This window comes from Odocoileus virginianus, unplaced genomic scaffold (genome assembly GCF_023699985.2).
Source record: "Odocoileus virginianus isolate 20LAN1187 ecotype Illinois unplaced genomic scaffold, Ovbor_1.2 Unplaced_Scaffold_6, whole genome shotgun sequence".
Classification (NCBI taxonomy): Eukaryota; Metazoa; Chordata; class Mammalia; order Artiodactyla; family Cervidae; genus Odocoileus; species Odocoileus virginianus.
Genome location: NW_027224268.1, coordinates 266,038 through 284,116, shown reverse-complemented (window position 1 = coordinate 284,116; position 18,079 = coordinate 266,038). Strand labels below are relative to the sequence as shown.

General features: G+C 42.8%; 1 pseudogene; it reads right to left on the bottom strand.

Annotated features, from left to right (window-relative positions):
- Window positions 1-5,656: 5,656 nt before the first annotated feature.
- LOC139033428 (dual specificity protein phosphatase 18-like) lies at window positions 5,657-6,500 on the bottom strand (annotated as a pseudogene).
- Between the last annotated feature and the right edge of the window lie 11,579 nt (window positions 6,501-18,079).

The window sequence follows — 18,079 nt, the reverse complement described above, 5'->3', positions numbered from 1 at the left end:
CCCTCTAATCACATATAGGTGGGCCTTACTGGCCAAGCTAACCCAGACATTAAGGTGTTTATCAATCAGGGTTCTCCAGAGAAGCAGAAACAATATTGAGAAACAGAGACTAATTTTAAGAAATTGGCTCATGTGGTTGGGGTCAGAGGTGGGGCGTGGTTAATACCAAAACCTTCCTCAGGAAACCTCAATATTTGCTCTTAATGCTTTCAACTGATTAGGTGAGGCCCACCCACACTATGGAAAGTAATCTGCTTTACTTAGAGTGCATGGATTATAGAAGTTAGCCACATCTACACAATACCTTCAGTAACATCTCGATTCACTGTAACCATGAGAGGGGTCAAGGCGGACCTGCTGATATGTTCATACCGGTCAGCCTCCCTTGTAGCACGAACCAGAGTGAAGGAGTGTTGAGGGCAGACCTGGAGGAGCAAAGAGGAGACTGAAGCTCTCCAGCACAGTTTTAACAGCCGTCTTGTAAGCAAAACTGCCACATGGTTAAAAAAAAAATTGAGAAACACTGAGTTAAACAAAGTTAAACCAATTATATTCCTGGTCAAATGACTATTACATTTTACCAGGAATGTAGAGGGGAGGCACTGTGAACAGGAGAGGTGGGATGTGCAAAGGCTTACGCGTTAATAGATGGGTATAAATATGCACTTAAGGATGCCAATGGGCTTATGGAGCTGGAGTAGGATGCCCAAGTGGAGGAGGGCAGGCAAGGGGGCCATTAAGTGGAGAAGTTTACAGGCTGAGGACTTTAGCATATATAATTAGGAGGTTTAATTTTATTCAAGAGGTAATTGAGAGTTATTCTGGGCTCCTTAGAATGGGAGTGACCTAATCCAAATAAAAGCCGAAAAAAGCATTTGTGTTGCTATGTGTAGGATGCACGGGAATAAAGACAAGAAACTAAGATGCCAGAAAGGAGGCAGCTGGTGCACTGTGGATCTAAGGTAGCCCTTGAATATTAGAGATTATGGTGGGAATGAAAACGAAGCAGGAGAGCCAGGAAAGTCTCCAGAGGAAAAAAAATGCTTAGCTAAAGGCTTGAAGTAGAAAGGAAAGGAGGGAGATACTTTGAAAGTTGGAAAATAATTGCAGTGTTATTTTATCATAATTAAAGATATAAGATACCCATGCAGTCCATCCAGCTCCAATCAGCAACCAGTTCTCTCATCCCCAATAAAAATTAGAAGATGCTTCATGAGAAAGGTCGAAATAACACAACCCCCAGCCATTCTATTGCTCCACTGGAGGACCAATTCTTATAAAAATATAATAACTGAGACCAAAGTTGCAGAAGCTTCTTGAGGAAAAATCTCAGAAGAGAAGAAACTCATAACAGGAAATAATTAGTGTAATTGAAGAAAACTGTAGAAGGATTGTGTTAATAGATGCAATAAGAGAGTGTCTTTCATGATTGCAATTGATGAGGACCTACACACTCCAGTGGGTTTCCTGGTGGCTCAGACAGTAAAGAATCTGCCTGCAATGCAGGAGACCTGGGTTCGATTCCTGGGTTGGGAAGATCCCCTGGAGAAGGGAATGGCTATCCACTCCAGTATTCTTGCCTGGAGAATTCCATGGACAGAGGAGCCTGGGAGTTGCAAAGAGTATGACACAATTGAGCAACTAACACTTCCCACACTCCAGCAGGCAAAAAATTAGGCACCATGGAAGAAAGGCAATGTGCATTTTTCCCCACAAAGTATTTTGGTCTCCCATGCTGGCCCCTGAGGCTTTCATGGAAATACATAAAGCTCTGTCCCATTCTCCATCACAGCCTCTGATGAGGACAGAGGTAAAACCCTACTCTTTCCAACCACCCAACCTGCCACAGTGGATAGGGAGGACCCGGGAAGGAGGTTCTTGCATCTACCGTGGCCCAGAAAAATAGCCATTGTTCTTAGAGTTGGATGGTACAAACCCTGGCTGTGCCTCTTAACACGAGCAAATGCTCTCACGTCTCAGAACCTGCTTCCTCACCTTTAGAATGGAGATAACTTAAGAGTGATAACATGATTACATAAGATAATGTAACTGAAAACATTTCATGGACTGAAAAATGCAATCCAGTTTATCATTACTCACTGGGATCAGTTTGCTATGAGTGGTCACCCCAACTTCCATTGGCAGCACCTTGAGCAGCAAAAGGCGTGTGGAGCTTGAGATTTGTGTACTGAGAGCCACAGCAAGATGCCACCCACGGATTCTCTAGGGTCCCCTGTGAGTGGGAGAAAAGTACCAGTGACCCAAGCTGCGTTTCCTCCCTTATTCCTACCTGGTTTCCATGGAAATCCCTAGTCATACTTTCAAAAGATTCATTTGACCTGCCATCCTGACATGAGAGACACAAAAATAGGCTTTAATATAGTTTGAATTAAGCATTTCCATTAATTGCTATTATAGAATTTTTCTGCCATTTAATAAAGAAAAAAGCAAACAGCAGTAATTTTCACCAAAGGTCAGTGATCAAGAACATACAGGTGTTTTCTCCTCTCTCAGAACGGCTTGAACTTGCCTGATAAAATACCATCTCCCCTGAGTAAGAAGTTACTGTTTTCTCAGAAGATGTGGCAGAAAACTAGAAAATGTCAACTGTGATGGAAGTTCTCTTTACAGAGGGCCTTAGACTAAGAAGAAATCATGAGCTCTGTCCTCTTGCCTCATCAATCACTAAAGATTAAGAGGGGTCCGAGACTCAGTCATTACCAAAGATATCAAGGTAGTCCAGTCAGCGAGCTATGTTAGCAACGCCAAGGGTTCTATAAAATTGAGAGTACATTTCAGACTCTCACAGAGTCTGTGCATGTGGTGACCACACAGAGAGCCCACTGAGCACAGACAATGGGGAGGCTAGGCACCAGGCGGAACCCTCCCTGCATCAGCTTACTGAATTCTCATAAAAATCTCCCCCCCTCATTTTTTTAATCTGTCGCAGTTTTATTCAAAATCACCCAAAACTGGAAACAACCCAGATATCCTTCAATGGGTAAATGTAAAACAAACTGCAGCAGATCCATTCAATGGAATACAACACGTCCATAAAAAGCAACATGTGTGAATCTCAGACATACTCAAAGAAGCCAGTCTCCAGAGGTTATATCCTCTATGGTGGTCTATATATGTGACCTGGAAAAGCAGAGGAACCAGAGATCAAATTGCCAACATCCGCTGGATCATAGAAAAAGCAAGGGAATTTCAGAAAAACATCTACTTCTGCTTCATTGACTATACTAAAGCCTTTGAGTGTGTGAATCACAACAAACTGTGGAAAATTCTGAAAAGAAATGAGAATACCAGACCACCTTACCTGCCTCCTGAGAAACCTGTATGCAGGTCAAGAAGCAACAGTTAGAACCGGACATGGAACAATGGACTGGTTCCAAATTGGGAAAGGAGTACGTCAAGGTTGTATGTTGTCACCCTGCTTATTTAACTTATATGCAGAGTACATCATGCGAAATGCCAGGCTGGATGAAAGCACAAATTGGAATCAAGATTGCCTCTTGATGAGGGTGAAAAAGGAGAGTGAAAAAGCTGGCTTAAAACTCAACATTCAAAAAACTAAGATCATGGCATCCAGTCCCATCACTTCATGGCAAACAGATGGGGGAAAATGGAAACAGTGATAGACTATTTTCTTAGGCTCCAAAATCACTGCAGATGGTGACTACAGCCATGAAATTAAAAGATGTTTGCTCCTTGGAAGAAAAGCTATGACAAATCTAGACAGCATATTTAAAAAGCAGAGACATCACTTTTCCAACAAAGGTCCATATAGTCAAAGCTATGATTTTTTCAGTAGTCATGTATGGATGTGAGAGTTGGACCATAAAGAAGGTCAGAGCTGAAGAATTGATGCTTTTGAACTGTGGTGGTGGAGAAGACTCTTGAGAGTCCCTTGGACAGCAAGGAGATCAAACCAATCAATCCTAAAGGAAATCAACCTTGAATATTCATTGAAAGGACTGATGCTGAAGCTGAAGTTCTAATACTTTGGCCACCTGATGTGAAGAACTGACTCATTGGAAAAGACCTGATGCTGGGAAAGATTGAAGGCAGGAGGAGAAGGGGGAGACAGAGGATGAGATGGTTGGATGGCATCACTGACTCAATGGATATGAATTTGAGCAAGCTCCAGGAGATGGTGAAGGACAGGGAAGCCTGGCACGCTGCAGTCCACAAAGTCACAAGAAGTCAGACACGACTGTGCAACTAAACAGCCACAAGGGGGAAAGGCAAATCTATAGAGATGGAGAACAGAGAATTGTTTACCAGAGGTTGGGGTGGGGCAAAGGGGTGGCATAGGGAATTTTGGGGGTGACATAATTGCTCTGTTTCCTGATTGTGGAGATAGTTACACAAATGTGTTAAAACACAGAACGTTATGTAGAAGAAAGTTCATTTCATGGTATGTTAACTTAAACATTTCAGAAACTGAAACAAAATATACCCAAATAAGCTTCTCTTTAAGAAGAATGCTTTCAAAGGTATTTTCCACCTGGGTTTCTTCCAGATAGGTTTCTTCTGTTTTGTGGGGCCTCCCCACACTAGCCCTAGCATTTGTGGGTCTCTTTATTCATGGAGAAAGTGAGATCAGTTTCCCTCGATCCTAAAATGACACCCATGGGTAGGCACTTCGTGGAAGTGGTGGAGGGGTGGGTTTGGAGAGGTGGGTTTGGAGAGAAGAGGTATTTGGCCTCCACTGGGTTCTGAACCCATACAGGGCTGTTGTGCTTTTGTTTGAAAACCTACGGGTTAGAATAGATGGTCTTGACCCAGATCCTTGCACAACTCGGGGGTTGGAACAACTCTGGACTTCAGTGTCTACTGATAGGGCCCACTCATTCATCCGTCAGGCACATGCCCCTGTGGACCCTGGAGGCCAGCCAGGCCAGTCCATAGCTCCAGCCTTCTGGGCCGAGGCCTGAGCAAAGAACCTCTGAGGCCCAACGTCAGACATGCCCTGAGACAGAGACCAATGCCATCTTTTGTCAAAAGCTGGAGGAGAACTTGCCATGTACAGTGGTGCTCAAAAAAAAAAAAAAAAATTTTTTTTAAATTTTATACAACTGAATGCTTCCTTTGAAAACTATCTTATGCATAAGTACAATCTAGAAAACCAGAGGTGGGTCCTGGTGGCTGAAGGTGGATGCAGGGTTGGCTTGGGGCCCCAGGGCTTCTGGAGCACTGCTTGAAGTCTACTTACCCAAGAGGTTGCACTTACTGTGAGAAGCATGAGAGGCTCCATGATGCTTAAGGCTGGCTTCAGGTTCAAAAGAATCAGACAGGGTTGTGGCAGACTCATTCCTGGGTTAGTTGGCCATGGGGAGGACTGCAGGACTCCAGGTTTGCCATATGCACTGGGCGCTGGTCCACTTGACCTGGGCACCACGTGGTTCAGCCCCTGTCACTCACTGGGTAGACTTATCTTCACTATCTTACATTTAATAAGCTGAATCTTTAAAAATATGAATAAGATTAAGAGCTACAGCACTCTTCCTTTTTCGTTGCCCTTACAAAAGGCATCACCTGGTTTTTCTGTATCAAAAGAAAAATGTTTAAGCAGAGATCTTGGTGGAGGATCAGTGGGATCAGAGGATCAGAGGATCAGCCCCTCTGACCCCAGGGCTGGCAGAATGGGTCACGGTGGAATATTCAGACAGACCTCCTTCTCCTAGATGTCAGGGATCATGCCCATGGGGGAGTTGACCATGGTCATGGTGTTCTTGCTAAACAGCTGGAACTCATAGTAGATGAGCTGTTCCTCAAAGCCATTTTTGGGCTCGAGGATGAGCCGGCAGGACTTGGTCCATGTGTGGGCGTCCAGCAGGGACATGGCCTGGTACTTCATGAGACAGGTGAGGCACAGGGTGGCAGAGCGGCTCAGCCAGCAGCACACTGCGGCAGGGTGCGGCCCTGCTTCCTCTCCACCTTGTGATGTCTGCCGTGGGGTCGAAGTCACAGAGCTGCGAAGTGGGTGTGTCGGCCACAGGCACCTGCGTGTAGTGGATGTCCTCAGATAAGGTGCTCACCGTCTCTCCTGAGAGGGTGATGACTGCGCTGATGTGGATGCTGGAGAGCATGAGCATGTTGTTGGCGGCCACCCTGCAGCTGCTGTACAGGCTGCTCCTGACAGTGAGAGGCCGCTGACCGAGGGCTGCGGGAACTGAAACAGGAAAGCCCATGGGGGTGCTGTCATCCGACTGGTGGGTCAGCAGCCAGTGAGACATAAAGGCTGCATCTTCCTGCTAGGCTGTGTCCACGGAAAACACTCTCACCTAAGCGGGAGGGTAAGTTCGCTTAGATAGCAACTTTAGGTGAGGGTCTCCGGGTGAGAGAAGACCAGACACGAACAGGGAGCCACTATCCCCGCCGCCCGCAGCTCCAGTTTCCATAGCACTGATCCCTTGTCGCAGAGAGGAATGGGCCGTACTGGGTCTCCAGAGAAACGCCGGCCTCGTTTCCCTGTCCTGGAGCTGCTGGGCCTGAATTCATCCGCCTTGGTTACCCGCCCTGCGATCATGCGGGGGACCGCAGCGGTCAGTCGAGAAGCGCGTCGCAGCCCACCCCTTCTCGCCCATTCCATCTCCATGGCAATGCTGAATTCTCACAAAAATCTCTTTAAGTGTGATTCTTTGCCTCCATTCTACAAGGAAGGAATCAGAGGTTGAGAGTTAAGTAAAATAGCTGACGCCCACCAAGAGAATAAGGACCAAAGCTACCATACTGGTGTGGGCAGGTAGCATGAGAATTCCAAGGTCAAAGTAGCCTGTCCATAAATTCAGGGTTATTATCACCAGCATCTCAAAGTTCTTGCATTTAACTCTTCCTGCTCACATAGACCCTCAAAAACATCCTCCTACCGCAAAGTATCAATAAAAGCCTTCAAAAGATGCCTCTCCTGGGCCCATGGACTATCTTGTCAGTCAGCCAGCACCTACCATTTTCACAGTCCTTTCTCCTGGAGAAAGGAATGGCTACCCACTCCAGTGTTCTCACCTGGAGAATCCCATGGTCAGAGGAGCCTGGCGGGCTTCAGTCCATAGGGTCAAAAAGAGTTCAAGAGACGACTGAGGGACTAACACACATTCCTGGCATCGATGTCTTTCCTAATGCAACCACTAGGGGGAGACTCAAAGCCGACATGGCTGATGAACATCTTGCCAGTTTTGAAAATGTCACTGTGGTCCTGGGTGCCACAGAGAAATGGGGACACTGGCTCTTGTCCTTTCACAGTGATGCCCGTTGTCACATGGACCTTGAAGCAGCTCACCCAGTGTCTGATTCTCCCCTTTCTCATGAAGATTCAAAACCTGACCCTCCTTTTAGCTTTCCCCAGTCCCCTCCACTGTACCTCAGGCACAAAAGAAAGCCAAAAGAGGATAGAATATCGAAGTCAGCTTTTACTAGGGTATTTTCCAGAGCATCTTTCATAATTAAAACTTATATAAATCAAGAATAACTTTCCTGTAGCACTGACAAAGAATAGCATCATGTAGTTCTGTTTATCCAGAGAAGGCAATGGCACCCCACTCCAGTACTGTTGCCTGGAAAATCCCATGGACGGAGGAGCCTGGTGAGCTACAGTCCACGGGGTCGCGAAGAGTCAGACACAACTGAGCGACTTCACTTTCACTTTCCACTTTCATGCATTGGAGAAGGAAATGGCAGCCCACTCCAGTGTTCCTGCCTGGAGAATCCCAGGGACGGGGGAGCCTGGTGGGCTGCCGTCTATGGGGTCGCACAGAGTCGGACACGACTGAAGTGACCTAGCAGCAGTTTGGAGAAATAAAGACAGATTACCCACCCCGACGCCCAAGTGTATCACAGAGAGTCAGATGCTGGGAGCACTAGTTTTAAGAAGACATCATTGTGCATGAACATAGGGATGGAAAAGGAGGAGGAAGTGAATGAGGGAATATCACAGTGATGAAGGGAGAGTTTAGATGACAGAACAAGAAACAGATCTTTAGCTCTATACTTGAGTGGAGACTCATAGTCAAGAGACCAAAAAGCCATGTCTTTTTGTTTCATGGAAGTTTTCAAAGACTATAGAGAAAATGGGAAGAGAACATTTTATATTTTCATGAACCACTTCCAGAGAGTTCTTAGGAGACTGCTGCAAGGCATTATAGAAAGACTGAGAACAATAAAGATGTCTGAAGAAGATGCACCCAAGTAGTGTGAATCACAACAAACTGTGGAAAATTCTGAAAGAGATAGGAATACCAGACCACCTGACCTGCCTCCTGAGAAATCTGTACACAGGTCAAGAAGCAAACAGTTAGAACTGGACATGGAACAACAGACTGGTTCAAAATCAGGAAAGGAGTATGTCAAGGCTGTATATTGTCACCCTGTTTATTTAACTTATATGCAGAGTACATCATGAGAAACGCTGGACTGGATGAAGCACAAGCTGGAATCAAGATTGCCGGGAGAAATATCAATAACCTCAAATATGCAGATGACACCACCCTTATGGCAGAAAGTGAAGAACTAAAGAGCCTCTTGATGAAAGTGAAAGAGGAGAGTGAAAAAGTTGGCTTAAAGCTCAACATTCAGAAAACTAAGATCATGGCATCTGGTCCCATCACTTCATGGCAAATAGATGGGGAAACAATGGAAACAGTGAGAGACTTTATTTTTTGGGGCTCCAAAATCACTGTAGATGGTGACTGCAGCCATGAAATTAAAAGATGCTTGCTCCTTGGAAGAAAAGTTATGACCAACCTAGACAGCATATTAAAAAGCAGAGACATTACTTTGCCAACAAAGGTCACCATCCAGTCAAAGCTATGATTTTTCCAGTAGTCATGTATGGATGTGAGAGTTGGACTATAAAGAAAGCTGAGCGCCAAAAATTGATGCTTTTGAACTGTGGTGTTGGAGAAGACTCTTGAGAGTCCCTTGGACTGCAAGGAAATCCAATTAGTCCATCCTAAAGGAAATCAGTCCTGAATTTTCATTGGAAGGACTGATGCTGAAGCTGAAACTCCAATACTTTGGCCACCTGATGCAAAGAACTGACTCATTGGAAAAGACCCTGATGCTGGGAAAGATTGAAGGCAGGAGGAGAAGGGGAGGACAGAGGATGAGATGGTTGGATGGCATCACTGACTCAATGGACATGAGTTTGAAGCTCTGGGAGTTGGTGATGGACAGGGAAGCCTGGTGTGCTGCAGTCCATGGGGTTGCAAAGAGTCAGACATGACTGAGTGACTGAACTGAACTGAAAGAAGATGCTCTTTTAAGCTTTGCTAGCATTAATGTACTCCCCCCTTTGGCTTTTCTTTTCCTCCAAGAGACTGAGTACAGGTATGAATTGCTGTCAATTATGTTTTTCTGCCACACACTGCTTTTGAAGACAACATTGCTCAGAGACTGAACCATATGTATTCCCAGTTGCACTCAGGTCATACAAAGTAACAAAGAACCCCCTCTCTTTTCAGGAAAAAAAAAATGGCCCTCAAGCATATCATACCTATAAACAGATATCAACCAAGATCAACAACTTTTAAACCTCAGTTTGATGTGAACTGGGATATATGCCATTTATGTTGAGTACCATCTAGAACTGGGACTATCTTCCTTCATACCAGTAGGTGTGTTTAAGATACTCAGACCAGGACTTTCCTGGTGGTCCAGTGGCTAAGATTCCATGCTCCTAATGCAGGGAACCTGGATTTGATCCTTGGCCAGGGAACTAGATCCCACATGAAGCAACTAGTAGATTGTGAGTTTCACAACTAAGACCCAGCACAGCCAAATAAACATATAAATAATAATAATAAAAAGATATTCAGACTCATTCAAATATTCTGAATTTTTCATAGCAAAAGCTGGCAAGAGATTTGTGCTTTCTGGGTAGTTTTAGATACATACATCTTCATATCCTTTTTCTTCACTTATTCTCCTCTTTGGGTCACAAAGTCAAATTTTATAGATTTCACTCCACTCTACTGCTGAATCCATCCCATTTTTCCTGTTTAAAAATAGTATCACAATCATTTCATATGACTGCTCATAGCAGTTCCTAGTGGATTAAAACAACTAGTTCATAGTGGATTAAAACAACTACTATTTATTTAGCTCATGATTCTGGGAGCTGGCTAGTTATTCTGATCAGAGCTAGCTCAGTAGATCCCTGCTGGACTTGTGTGTGCTTCCGGAGGCAGCTGGTGGACAGCTAATGACTGGATGGTCTAACGTGGTCTCGTTCATGTGTTTGGTGGTTGGCAGGCTGGAGTGACAGCCCATGTGCTTTTCATCACTCAGCAGGATCGCCTGGGTCACAAGGTCCCAGGACAGACAAAAGTAGAAGCCGCATGACCTCTTGATGCCTTACCTTGGAAGTCACTTGATGTCACTAGTCACAGCAAGTCCCCAGGTCAGCCTCAGTTTTAAGGACCAGGAAATAGACTCCATCTCTTGCTGAAATGAGCTGAAAAGTACTGAGGCCATTTTTTACAATGTGTTCTACTATTGCTATTTCTGAATTCACTGTGGCTTACTGCAGAGAGACACTGTAGCTAAAGCTGCATGCCATCTTCTTGCCATTTACTATAGGGGAATTTGTACAAGAGCCATTTACTGGCTGCTCCTGAATTGGGAGCAGTATTTTGGCAAAGTTCCTACCAAGAGTACTAAAAGGTAACCAGCCACATGGTGTGTATGTTTGGTAGTAAAAGCCCTGTGGATCTGCTAAATTCCATTAGCGTCACTAGCAGTGCTGTATGGCCTGCAGAGTGAATGTTCCCTTTTATGTATCTTCATTAACCGGTTAATCAAGTGGCAAAATGGCCCTTAGAGGAGGACTCTGCTATAGCAGAGTGGGACGGAAGACATATAGACGAGACATATGGAAAAGTTTGAATCCAGAGAATGGAGACAGAGATGGTCAAGGTCCCCCAGTGCAGAATGGGGATGAGGTTGGGAGGGAAAGGTTTCTTTACTAGTTACAGAGTGATAGAATGTCCTAGAAATTTGAGAGGGCAGCTACTAACAGATAGTATGCACATGAAATGAAAATTCCAATCACCTCACAACTTTGTCTAGTCCCTTTTTTTCTAGCCTAACTTCTCCCTGCCCACCTCCCCCATTCTCAACTCCAATTAATTGATCCTCATTGCAATTTGCTAATTGATGTCTTCTTTATCTTAATACCCTGCCAGTGCTTGACACACAGAGGTAGTCAGCAAGAATGAAGATGGCAAGACTCAGACCCCTGAAATTAGTGAGTTGATCCATTTCCTCTTTTCCCTGAAGTTTTCCCTAGGTCTGAGTGACGAGATAGTGCAGATCAGTATCATTCCCAAATTCATTGATTCTTCTATAACTAACTTCTTATAAGGTGGTGCTCAACAAAATCTTGTTGGATAGAAAGATGGATGAACAGACATTAAGAATCAACGCCAAGAGTGGGAAGAAATTCTGAGGACTGAATACAGCAGCAGTCAGAGTTGGAGCCTGGGACAGACAGGAAGGTTGTTGAGAGGCTTTCATTGAGGAAGAGACATGGGAACGATAAAAACATTCCCCCAGCTGCTCTAGAGCAGCCAGCTCACACAACAGCAAACCTGGTATTTTTATCCTCAGGATGTCTCCAAAAAGATCTAGCCTCATGATCTTGGGTTGTTTTAGTTTTCAACCTTGACTTCGCTAGGTAATATTTTAAAATACAAGTTTCTTTTGAGCAATTTTCTGCATAATCCTGTGACTACTCAGTGAGTTCTCGCCAAAGTTTTACCCTCATTTCCACATCTATGTCATCTACAACATCAACAACATTTGTATGCTATAATAGAAGTATAAGATCATGTAGCTTAAAGACATCTGTAGGCCACAGAGTTTTAGAAATGCAAATCTGTAGTATCAAAATTTTAAAGGATAAAACCTGTAACCATGTTTTTCTCTGCATATGCAGTCCAACAACATTATAAAAATCCCGTCACACAAAACAAACTGCAGCATCAAAAGATAACTTTAATAAAGAAAACAGTGTTCTATAATTCTGTGTTTAATTATGTCATCCCAAATTCAATTTTGGATTGAAAGCCACCTAACTGACTTTGAAACTGTATATTTCAGGAATAGTCTTTTCAAAATTATACTCAAATAAAGAAGTTAATAAAATAGACTTTTTTAAAAAAAAAAAAAGCAAAAGCTGCCCATATCTGGTATTTTCCTTCCGTAGAGTCTGACATTTGATAGCATATCTTATTATTTTATTTCAATGCAGTATTCAGGGAAAGCTTTTGAAACCATTTTGATTACCCTGACAGCTGAAATAAGATTTTTACAAGAACAGCATATTTGAAGCCAAAGATCTGGTTGACACAATGAATGCAATGATGAAAATCATTTTACAGCAGCCCAGCTTAGCATATTGGCTTCATTTAAAATTTATATCACACAGGTTAAAAAAATTTTTTTTCCTCTAAAAGAAAACAGTAGCTTTCAATTCTTTCTGATGGCCAAGAAAAGTCCTAAAGCTTTGGAGATTTGAATAGCTATTAGAGTCCCAGGAATCCATTATCCAGCATCTTAAAATTATTTTCAGAGGTTTTGAAAAGGAAAGATATCTTGGAAGCTGCACAATTAAGAAATTAGTCAATTATCAGAATAGCAGACCCCCGCAGAGACTTAATAAATTGTGCTTGAACATGTGTAATGTTCCCAGTAAAAATCCACCCTCTCAAAACTGTGTTCTAATAGGCATTGAGACAGCAGTGGTTGCAGATTCAAACTGGCAATCAGATTCAAGACACACTGCAGGCTTTCATCTCTATTTACATCCCTTCATAGAAGGTTAGAGGACAGGAAACAGCATCTTCATTTCATCTGGTACCTGCGGTAAGCAGAATCATGGCACCCCAAAGATGTCCATGACCTAATTCCCAGAACCTGTGAATATGTTATGTTAAATGGAGAAAGAGAATTAAAATTGTAGATGGAATGAATGTTGATAATCAGCTGACCTTAAAATAGGGAGATTATTCTGGATTGTCCAGATGGGCCTAATGCAATCACAGGAATCCTTAAAAGTAGAAGAGGGAGGCAGAAGAGATTAGAGTGATGCACTATGAGATGGACTCAACCTGCTGTTGTTGACTTTAAAGATGGAGAGACAACAAGCCAAGGAATGTAGGAGGCTAGGAAATGGATCCTCCACTAAAGCCTAGAAAAGAAGAGAGACCTGCTGACACCTTGATCCTAGCTCCATGAGATCCATGACAGACTTCTATATCCTATAAAACTTTACAGTAATACCTTTACATTGTTTTAAGGTACTAAGTTTGTAGTCACTTGGTACAACAGTGATAGGAAACTCACAGGACACTCATCAGGTATCCAACTGACCCATGTAGGAAATGCAAAGCTGCCACAGAACAACATCCAAGATGTGGATAGGTCACCTGGACACAAAGGCACCACACGTACAGCTTCCCAACAACTTTCATATGGTGCCTGTGATAAAAGCCCCAGTCGTGCACACCAGTGCCCAGCAGCCCCAGTCAGGAGCAGTTCCCCCAGACCAAGGCCTCATGACAAACGAAACAGACACAACATCCCACATTCATTGATCACTGCAGTCCGTAGGGACACAGGACTCTGAAGTCCTTCTGACAGGCAGACCTGGATCAACTCAGGGCTAAAATGAACATTTCCTCAAAGTTATGATCCCAATGTCATGATATTTACTACATTTCAGATTGTTCAAATCTGGAACATAGGGTACCCTTCCCACAGACATCAAAGACAGGGGACTTGCTTTCCCTGGACCCAAACAGTGCAGAGAAGGACACATCAATGTTTCAGTGCTCACTAATTCAGTGTTCAGTTCAGTTCAGTTGCTCAGTCATGTCTGACTCTTTGCAACCCCATGGACTGCAGCACGCCAGGCTTCCCTGTCCATCACCAATGTCCCAGAGCTTACTTAAACTCATGTCCATTGAGTCGGTGATGCCATTCAACCATCTTATCCTCTGTTGTCCCTTTCTCCACTTGCCTTCAATCTTTCCCAGCATCAGGGTCTTTTCCAATGAGTCAGTTCTTCCCATCAGGTGGCAAAAGTGTTGGAGCTTCAGCTTCAGTCCTTCCAATGAATATTCAGGACTGATTTCCTTTAGGATGGACTGGTTGGATCTCCTTGCAGTCCAAGGGACTCTCAAGAGTCTTCTCCAACACCACAGTTCAAAAGCATCAATTCTTCAGTGCTCAGCTTTCTTTATGGTCCAACTCTCACATCCATACATGACCACTGGAAAAACCATAGCTTTGAACTAGACAGACCTTTGTTGGCAAAGTAACATCTCTGCTTTTTAATATGCTGTCTAGGTTGGTCATAACTTTTCTTCCAAGGAGCAAGCATCTTTTAATTTCATGGCTGCAATCACCATCTGCAGTGATTTTGGAGCCCCCCAAAATAAAATCTGTCACTGTTTCCATTGTTTCCCCATCTATTTGCCATGAAGTGATGGGATCAGATGCCATGATCTTAGTTTTCTGAATGTTGAGTTTTAAGCCAACTTTTTCACTCTTCTCTTTCACAAGAGGCTCTTTAGTTCCTCTTCTCTTTCTGCCATAAGGGTGGTGTCATCTGCATATCTGAGGTTACTGATATTTCTCCTGGCAATCTTGATTTCAGCTTGTGCTTCATCCAGCCCAGCATTTCATATGATGTACTCTGCATACAAGTTAAATAAGCAGGGTGACAATATACAGCCTTGACGTACTCCTTTCCCAATTTGGAACCAGTCTGTTGTTCCATGTCCAGTTCTAACTGTTGCTTCTTGACCTGCATACAGATTTCTCAGGAGGTAGGTCAGGTGGTCTGGTATTCCCATCTCTTGAAGAATTTTCCACAGTTTGTTGTGATCCACACAGTCAAAGGCTTTGGTGTAGTCAATAAAGCAGATGTTTTTCTGGAACTCTCTTGCTTTTTCAATGATCCAGTGGATGTTGGCAATTTGATCTCTGGTTCCTCTGCCTTTTCTAAATCCAGCTTGAACATCTGGAAGTTCACGGTTCATGTACTGTTGAAGCCTGGCTTGGAGAATTTTGAGCATTACTTTGCTAGCATGTGAGATGAGTGCAATTGTGCAGTAGTTTGAGCATTCTTTGGCATTGCCTTTCTTTGGGATTGGAATGAAAACTGACCTTTTCCAGTCCTGTGGCTACTGCTGAGTTTTCCAAATTTGCTGGCATATTGAGTGCAGCACTTAACGGTGACTTTACTGAACCTCAAAGAATGAGAATCAACTGTATTTAAATTACCAAAATGATGCAGGAATAGAGCTGGGAAGAATGACATGCAGCCTGAAGATACATTTTTGTCAAGAAAGAGAGACCAATGCATCTGGAGTCAAGCAAAACAACGCAGAGTAGCAGATGGTAATGTCTGATGCAAAGCTGGAGAGTTGGAGGAGGAAGGAAGAAAATTCTGGAAGAATCAGTAAAGAGCAATTTAACGTAAGGAATGTGCTAATATCAGAAATGGGAGACATTAGGGGCAAGTCTGTGATAGAAATTTTTTTTCTTGCTTACTGACCAGCTTTAAACCTCAGCCTGTCTGTGGTCACCCTCTCCTTCTATCTGTCTGGGGGCCCAGGTTCTTTACACTCCACACAACAACAACAGCAGGTCAACCCTCTTCTCAGCCTCTAAGTTGGGAAAAAGAAAAGGTCAGCTGCTGAGTACACAAGCATAATTCTATCTCATGACTCAATATGTCACAAAATAGAATCCATTCTCCTTTGCTATTTCTAAATAAACACCTCTATTATGTCCATAGAAGACAAAGGTTACCTAGTGAGAGAAATCACTCATGAGAGAAAAAAAATACAATTTTGAACAAGGCTTTCAGGTGACCTATACAGACGTATGAAAATAGGACTAAAATCTATACTAGATGATGAATTTGAAAAGATGAAAACATAATCAAATTGCAGTAACATTTCTTAATTTAATTTAACCTTAGAAGGGCCTGGTCAATGGTCTCTTAAAATTAATTTCACCCAGTGATTCTTCAGGGAACAGAGAGAAAGAGAAATTATACTTAAATACATGCATGCATATTTATAAACATACTGTAGCTTATCTTTTTTTTCTACCAACAAATATTTCCAGATTGCTCATTAAGGCTTCTCAGCTTAAAAAAAAAAAAAAAAAGTCTTTGGCAAAGAGGCTTCATTCTGAAAAACTGGAGGGCTAGTGTTTAATCTTGAAGTACTTCTGAAAAAAATCCTTCACCAAAAAGTGTAACATTTACTCTGCCCTCATAATTATGCCAACTTGTAATGAGTTTTCTTTCGGGTTTTAGCAATTCTCTGATTATTGATTAAAAATTCACCAAAAGGTTAATATCCAACAATAACTTCAAAAAATTACCCAGACTCCCTTTCCTAAACTTATTTTTGGTTTGTTATTCAATTCCACTTAAAAAAAATGTTAAAGTGGAAATCAATAATGTACCAATTTGACAAGGTTCTTCCATCTTTAGGAACAAGAAAAACTTAATAAATTGTTAGCATTAACCAGAAAAGGAAATGAGTGCGTGCATGCACTGCTCACTCACGTCTGACTGTGAACCATGAATTGTAGCCCACCAGTCTCCTCTGTCCATGGAATTTTCCAGTCAAGAATACTGGAGTGGGTTGCCATTTCCTACTCCAAGGGATCTTCCCAACCCAGAAATTGAACCTGCATCTCTTGTATCTCCTGCACGAGCAAGCGAATTCTTTACACTGTTCTAACACTTGGGTCAATTGATGGGAACAATTGACTCATTGGAAAAGACTCTGATGCTGGAAAAGATTGAAGGCAAAAGGAGAAGGGGGTGGCAGAGGATGAGATGGTTAGATAGCATCACTGACTCAATGGACATGAATTTCAGCAAACTCCAGGAGACACTGTTCATGGGGTTCTCAGTATCTCAGAATCAAGGTAAATTGGAAGTGGTCAAACAGGAGATGGCAAGAGTGAACATTGACATTTTAGGAATCAGTGAACTAAAATGGACTGGAATGGGAGAATTTAATTCAGATGACCATTATATCTACTACTGTGGGCAAGAATCCCTTAGAAGAAATGGAGTAGCCCTCACAGTCAACAAGAGTCCAAAATGCAGTACTTGGGTGCAATCTCAAAAATGACAGAATGATCTCTGTTCATTTCCAAGGCAAATCATTCAATATCACAGTAATCCAAGTCTATGCCCCAACCAGTAATGCTGAAGAAGCTGAAGTTGAACGGTTCTATGAAGACCTATAAGACCTTCTAGAACTAACACCCAAAAAAGATGTCCTTTTCATCATATAGGGACTGGAATGTAAAAGTAGGAAGTCAAGATATACCTGGAGTAACAGGCAAATTTGGCCTTGGAGTACAAAATGAAGCAGGGCAAAGGCTAACAGAGTTTTGCCAAGAGAATGCACTGGTCATAGCAAACACCCTCTTCCAACAACACAAGAGAAGACTACACATGTGGACATCACCAGATGGTTAATACCAAAATCAGATTGATTATATTCTTTGCAGCCGAAGATGGAGAAGCTCTATACAGTCAGCAAAAACCACAAGACCAGGAGCTGCCTGTGGCTCAGATCATGAACTCCTTAGTACAAAATTCAGACTTGAATTGAAGAAAGGAAAAAAAAAATTGAAGAAAGTAGGGAAAACCACTAGACCATTCAGGTATGACTAAATCAAATCCCTTATGATTATACAGTGGAAGTGACAAATAGATTCAAGGGATTAGATCTGATAGACAGAGTGCCTGAAGAAGAACTATGGACAGAGGTTCATGACATTGTACAGGAGGCAGTGATCAAGACCATCCCCAAGAAAAAGAAATGCAAAAAGGCAAAATGGTTGTCTGAGGAGGCCTTACAAATAGCTGAGAAAAGAAGAGAAGCTAAAGGCAAAGGAGAAAAGGAAAGATATACCCATTTGAATGCAGAGTTCCAAAGAATAGCAAGGAGAGATAAGAAAGCCTTCCTCAGCAATCAATGCAAGGAAATAGAGGAAAACAATAGAATGGGAAAGACTAGAGATCTCTTCA